This window comes from Bison bison, unplaced genomic scaffold (genome assembly GCF_000754665.1).
Source record: "Bison bison bison isolate TAMUID 2011002044 unplaced genomic scaffold, Bison_UMD1.0 scf7180017864471, whole genome shotgun sequence".
Lineage (NCBI taxonomy): Eukaryota > Metazoa > Chordata > Mammalia > Artiodactyla > Bovidae > Bison > Bison bison.
The window spans coordinates 6,595,192-6,602,666 of record NW_011495032.1 but is presented as its reverse complement, the minus strand read 5'-3'; positions in this window follow the sequence as shown (position 1 = coordinate 6,602,666).

Below are 7,475 nucleotides of genomic sequence, written 5' to 3'. Positions count from 1 at the left end.
CAGAACAATATCACAACAATCTGATGCTAATTTTGATTTTCTCAAGTAGCCTTTCCGGACTGAAAGAAAAAAAAAAACCCTTCAGGGTTTTTAAAAAACAAATCTTGGAGAAGTCAATGTATTTATCAAAGGAAAGAGAAGTTTGGAAGGGCTTTCTCTTTAAATATGATCAGATTCACCATTCCTCCGTGCTATTTGTTTAAATTCCTGCTGAGCTTTCAGACACAGACTCTAAGGAGACAGAAAAAGTAAACTCTCCCTCCCTTCCTTGGCCATATTTTAATGACCCTATTCATATCTACCCCATGAAATGTGCAGAATCATTTCATGTTACTGGAATATTAGCAGCGTTGGGTGATTACTTCATTACAAGCTTGTCTCTGTTGGTTTCCTTGTGTAGTTCAGTTTGTGAAGAAGTTTAAACAAATCGACATTTTAGGATATTTCGTTTTTCTCTGTTTTTCTTCTCAGTCCCGCTCCAGTCCTGCTGGAATGCAGGCACTCTCATAACCTTTTCTGGCTTATTTTGGCAAGGAGGTGGCTGTTGAGATGAAGATGGAATCTTTTCAGTTTGAGGAGAAGGTGTAAACATCACGCCTTGATCTCTAGATGGTCAGAAGTCTAGGCACTGAAAAAAAAAGCAATAGAAGGTGTGGAGTGGAGGCAAACCGGCAGAGCAGAGAAATGAACATTAGACACAAAGTCGTAGTCCAAGTCTAGCGCTAAATGTATGACCTTGGGTGAGTCCCAGTTTGTTTAGTCCACATCTTTCTGTGTGCCCGGTACCATGCCAACTGATGTGACATCACAGTGAGTGGGACGAACGAGATCCTTCTCGTGGAGTTCATTGTTTCATGAATAAACAGTCAGGGGACTTCCCTGATGGTCCTGTGGCTAAGATTCGGCACTCCCAATACAAGGAGCTCTGGTTCAATCCCTGGTCAGGGAACTAGATTTAACATGCCACAATTCAGAGTTCACATGCTACAACTAAAGATCCCACGTGCCACAACTAAGACCCAGAACAGTCAAATACATAAATAATAAATATTTTAAAACACACATAGACAAATGTATAATTGCAAACTGGGTAAAGAAGACATACAAAGTGCACCAAAAGATCACCATAGGGGACCTAACCTAGCATGGGAGGCAGCAGTGGGGAACACAGAGAAGGCTTATCTGAGGGAGTGAGGTTGCACTGCCTGACAGGAAGAAGGAATGAAGGACTAAAAAAGAAAAATTGTGGGATGGCATTAAGTATAAAAGCTCTGCACAGCAAAGGAAACAATCCACAGTGTGAAAAGGCAGTCTATGGAGTGGGAGAAAATACTTGCAAACCATATACTGACAAAGAGTTCATTTCCAAAATAAATAAGGAACTCCTAAGACTCAATAGCAAAAACACAAATGACCCGACTAGAAAATGGGCAAAGGAGAACAGAAATTTCTCCAAAGAAGACCTACTGGTGGCCAATAGATATATAAAAGGTGCTCAGCTTCAGTCATCCTGGGGAAATGCAAATCAAAACCACAAGGTGAAAAAAAAAAAAAAAAAAACCACAAGGTGGGAATTCCCTGGCTGTCCAGTAATTAGGACCATGTGCTTTTACTGCCAAGGGTGCAAGTTCAGTCCCTAGTTGGGGAACTGAGAGCCTGCAAGCTCCTCAAAACAAACAAACATACCACAAGGCGATATTAACTCACACTTGTTAGGGTGTTTATCATCAAAAAACCAAAAGATGTTAATGACAAGTATTGGTGTTTGTAGGAAACACAGAATCCTTGTGCACTGTCAATGGGAATGTAAAATGAAATTTAAATGGTACATAATAGTGTAGCAATTATGGAAAATACCATGGAAGTCTCTCACAAAAATAGAAATAAATCCAGTCATCACACTCTCAGTTATAGATCCAAAAATACTGTAGTTAGGACTTTGAAAAGATATCTGCACTCCTATGTTCCTTGCAATGTTATTCACAATAATCAAAATATAGGAACAACCCAAATATATGCCATTAGATGAAGCATGAAGAAAATGTGAAAGAAACATACCATGGAATATTATCCTCAAAATAAAAAAGATCCTACCATTTGCAGTCACAGAGATCAACCTGGGAGAAATTTTAAGTGAAATAGGTCAGTCACAGAAGGACAAACACTGCCTGATTCCTCTTATTTGAGGCATTTAAAATAATCGAAGGCATAGGTTAGTGGTAAAGATTCCTCCTGCCAATGCAGGAGACCCAGGTTGGGTCTCTGGGTAGGGAAAATCCCCTGGAGAAGGAAATGGCAACCCACTCCAGTATTCTCTGGGAAATCTGTAATCCAGTAATCTCTGGAAATCCCATGGACAGAGGATCCTGATTGGCTGCAATCCATGAGGTTGCAAAAGAGCTGGACATTGACTTACTGCCTAAACAACAACAACACAAAAAAACAATAGAAATGGTAGAATAGTTGTTACCAGGGATGAAGTTGGGAGGATAAGGAAATATAGTTGTTGGATCAGTATAAAATTAGTTACACAAGATAAGTAAATCCCAGAGATCTGCTGTACAAAACAGAATGCCTGCACTGTGCTTGTCATTAACAAGAAGGAATTGTCTACTTAAAAATGTAAAGGGTGAAAAAAAAATGTAAAGGGTATATCTCATAAATTTTTAAAAATTTTTATTGGCGTTAAGGTGCTTTATATTGTTGTGTTAGTTTCTGATATACAGCAAAATGAATCAGCTATATGTATACGCATATCCCCTCTTTGTCTCCACAGAGCATGAAGGAGAACATCCTGTGCTTTACAGTATGTTCTCAGTAGTTACCTATGTTATACATGGTATCAATAGTATATATGTGTCAATCCCAATCCCCCAATTCATCCCACCCCCGCTTTCCCAATTGGTGTTCATCCATTTGCTATTTATGTGTCTGTATTTCTGCTCAAATAGGCTCATCTGCACTATTTTTCTAGATTCCACATGTATGCGTTAACATATGATAATTATTTTTCTCTTTCTGACTTCATGTCACTTTGTTTGAGTCTCTCAATCCATCCACATCTCTGCAAATGTCACAAATGTTTCCTTTTATGGCTGAGTAATATTCCATTGTATATATGTGCCACATCTTTATCCATTCTTCTGTTGATGACACATTTAGTTTGTTTCCATGTCCTGACTATTGTAAATAGTGCTGCAATAAACATTGGTATGCATGTACCTTTTGGAATTACAGTTTTCTCTGGGTGTATGCCCAGGAGTGGGATTGCTGGATCAAATGGAAGCTCTGTTCTTTGTTCTTAAAGGAACATCCATAGTGGTCTCCACAGTGTTACATCAATTTTACATTCCCACCAACAGTGTAAGAAGGTCTCATATTAAGTGTTCTTCAGTCAGTTCAGTTCACTCACTCAGTCGTGTCCAAATCTTTGTGATCCCACAGGCTGCAGCATGCCACACTTCCCTGTCCTTCACCATCTCCTGGAGCTTGCTCAAACTCATGTTCATTAAATCAGTGATGCCATCCAACCATCTCATCCTATGTCATCCGCTTCTCCTTCTTCCTTCTATCTTTCCCAGCATCAGGGTCTTTTCCAACAAGTTGGCTTTTCTCATCAGGTGGACAAAGTATTTGGAGCTTCAGCTTCAGCACCAGTCCTTCCAAAGAATATTCAGGGTTGATTTCCTTTAGGATTAACTGGTTTGATCTCCTTGCTGTCCAAGGGACTCTCAAGAGGCTTATCCAACACCACAATTCGAAAGCGTCAATTTTTCAGTAGTCAGCTTTCTTTATAGTCCAACTCTCACATCTATACATGACTACTGGAAAAACCATCATTTTGACTATATGGACATTTTTTGGAAAGTAATCTCTGCTTTCTAACACGCTCTCTATCTTTGTTATAGCTTTTCTTCCAAGGAGCAAGTGTCTTTTTATTTCATGGCTGCAGTCGCCATCCACAGTGATTTGGAGTGATTTCTTAAGTGGTAAGTGCTCTTACCACATAGAAAAAAAAAAAGAGTCACCAGGAAACTTTGGGCGATGAGGGATACATTTGTTACTTGGGTTGTGGTGATAGCAACACAGCTGTATACCTAACAGAAGCATAAGAGATTAAGAAGAGGTAGCAAGAATACACAGAAGAACTGTACAAAAAAGGCCTTCATGACCTGGATAATCATGATGCTGTGGTCACTCACCGAGAGCCAGACATCCTGGAGTGTGAAGTCAAGCGGGCCTTAGGAAGAATTACTATGAACAAAGCTAATGGAAGTAATGGAATTCCAGCTGAGATATTTCAAATCCTAAAAGATTTGAAATGCTCTGAAAGTGCTGCACTCAATATGCCAGCAAATTTGGAAAACTCAGCAGGGGCCACAGGACTGGAAAAGGTCAGTTTTCATTCCAGTCCCAAAGAAAGGCCATCCCAAAGAATGTTCAAACTATGCCATACAGTTTCACTCATTTCACATGCTAGTAAGGTAAAATTCTTCAAGCTAGGCATTAATAGTATGTGAACCGAGAACTTCCAGATATATAAGCTGAATTTTAAAAAAGGCAGAGGAACCAGAGATCAAATTGCCAACATCCATGGGATCATAGAAAAAGCAAGTGAATTCAAAAAAAAAAAAAAAAACTACTTTGGCTTCATTGATTATGTTAAAGCCTTTGACTGTGTGGATCACAACAAACTGCAGAACCAGGCCACCTTACCTGTCTAAGAAACATGTATGCAGGTCAAGAAGCAACAGTTAGAACTGGACATGGAACAACAGATTGGTTCAAAATAGGGTAAGGAGTACAACAAGGCTGTATATTGTCACCTTGCTTATTTAACTTATATGCAGAGTACATCTTGAGAAATGCAGAGATGGATGAATCACAAGCTGGAATCAAGATTGCCAGAGAAATATTAACAACCTCAGATATGTAGATGATACCGCTTTAATGGCAGAAAGTGAAGAGGAACTAAAGAGCCTTTTGATGAAGGTGAAAGAGTAGAGTGAAAAGCTGGCTTAAAACTCAATGTTGAAGAAACAAGTCATGGCATCCAGTCCCATCACTTCATGGCAAATGGAAGGGGAAAAAGTGGAAACAGTGACAAATTTTATTTTCTTGGGCTCCAAAATCACTGTGGACAGTGACTGCAGCCATGAAGTTAAAGATGCTTGCTCCTTGGAAGGAAAGCTATGACAAACCTAGACAGTGTGTTAAAAAACAGAGACATCATTTTGCCAACAAAGGTCCATTTTTGGACAGCAAGGAGATTAAACTAATCAATCCTAAAGGAAGTCAACCCTGAATATTCATTGGAAGGATTGATGCTGAAGCTGAAGCTCCAATACTTTGGCCACCTGATGTGAAGAGCTGACTCATTGGAAAAGACCCTAATGCTGGGAAAGATTGAAGGCAGGAGGAGAAGGGGATAGCAGAGAGTCAGGTGTTTGGATGGCATCACCGATTCAATGGACACGAGTTTGAGCAAACTGGGAGATAGTGAAGGACAGGGAAGCCTGGCGTGCTGCAGTCTGTGGGGTTGCAGAGTCAGACATGACTGAGCAACTGAACAACAAATGAGCTTTCCAGTAGTCATGTATAGATGTGAGAGTTGGACCATAAAGAAGGCTGAGTGCCAAAAATTAATGCTTTTTAATTGTGCCAGAGAAGATTCTTGAGAGTCCCTTGGACTGCAAGGAGATCAAACCAGTCAATCCTAGAGGAAACCAACCCTGAATATTCATTGGAAGGACTGATTCGGAAACTGAAGCTCCAGTACTTTGGCCACATGATGCGCAGAGCAGACTCATTGAAAAGACCCTGATGCTGGGAAAGATGGAGGGCAAAAGCAGAAAGGAGTGGCAGAGGATAAGATGGTTGGATGGCATAACCAATTCAATGGACATGAATTTGAGTAAACTCTGGGAGATAGCAGAGACAGAGGAGCTTGGCCTGCTATAGTCAGTAGGGTTGCAAAGAGTCGGACATGACTTAGTGACTGCGTAACAACAACAGAATACTTTAATGAGGTACAATTTTATTACACCAATTCTACCTCAGTAAAGCTGGGGGAATTGAAAGAAGTGAGGGAGGGTCAGTGAGCAGAGGGAACAGGGTGGGGGTGTACTTTTCCAGTTTTCCCTTTTTCTTTCTGTAAAAAGAGCCTGGTGACAAGAAAATCTAGCCCCAAGAGAGATGTGGCTTGGGCATCATCACACAGTGTTCCAGTCACTAGGGTCGTGTAGCAAATTGCCCCCAAATTCAATGGTGTAAACAGCCATTTATTATGTTCTAAAGTTCTGTGGGTCAGGATTTTGGACAGGGCATGGTAGGGATGGTTTGTCTTCCCTCCACAGTGTGGGGGCCTCAGCTGGAAGATTCCAAGGCTGGCACTGGTATCATCAGAAGACATGGTCACTCACATGCCTGCTGTTTGTTCATGTTGGCTGCTGGCTGGGGGGCCTTGGTTCCTTTTGGTCTGGACCTCTCCATGTGGCCGCACTACTGAGATTACCTTGGGCTTCCTCACAGCATGGTGGTAGCTGGGTTCACAGGGTGAGCATCACAAGAGATATCCAGTCAGAAACCTTGTCGCTTTTTGGGAAACTTTGGAAGTCACCCAGTATCCCTTGGCTGCATGTTATTCATTGAGACACAAGGTTCTGCCTAGGTTCAAAGAAAGGGAAACTCGACTCAGCTTCTCTGTGGGGAGTGGCAAGATTCTGAAGAGCGTATATGTGTGTGTGTGTGTACACTTAAGTATGTATATATATATTTGCACATGTGCATGCTAAGTCGCTTCAGTCATGTCCAACTCTTTGCGATCCTATGGACTGTAGCCCACCAGGCTCCTTTGTCCATGGGATTCTCCAGACAAGAATACTGGAGTGGGTTGCCATTTCTTTTTCCGGGGGATCGAAACCAGGTCTGTTATGCCTCCTGCATTGACAAGCAAGTTCTTTACCACAAGCACCAGCTGAGAAGCCCATGTGTGTGTGTATATATATATATATATATACACATACATTTATATATGTATACATATACTTTGAATCACTTTGCTGTACACCTGAAACTAACACAGCACTGTAAATCAACTATACTTGAATTAAAAAAAAAATCAGATGAACATTTGCTTAGGGGCAGAGGAATTGGCAAGAAGGAATGGATAACAAAGAAACATAAGGAAACTTATGGGTGGTCATTGGACTCATTTTGACTGTTGGATGTACACAAAAATAAAAATTTTTATATGTGAAAAAAATTATGAAAGACTCCTAATTAAAATGTGATGAAATTTTTATAAGATGCTGAACTGATCCAGCCCATAGTATACTGAATTTAACTGAAATTAGTTGCTTCTCTAAGGAGTTACTGAGAAGCAGTGGATAGTGTGGGAGATGGCTTAGTTTCCAAGGCATCCACCTCCTGGGGTTCCATCCATTCCACTGTATTCAGCAGAAAGATAACGTAGA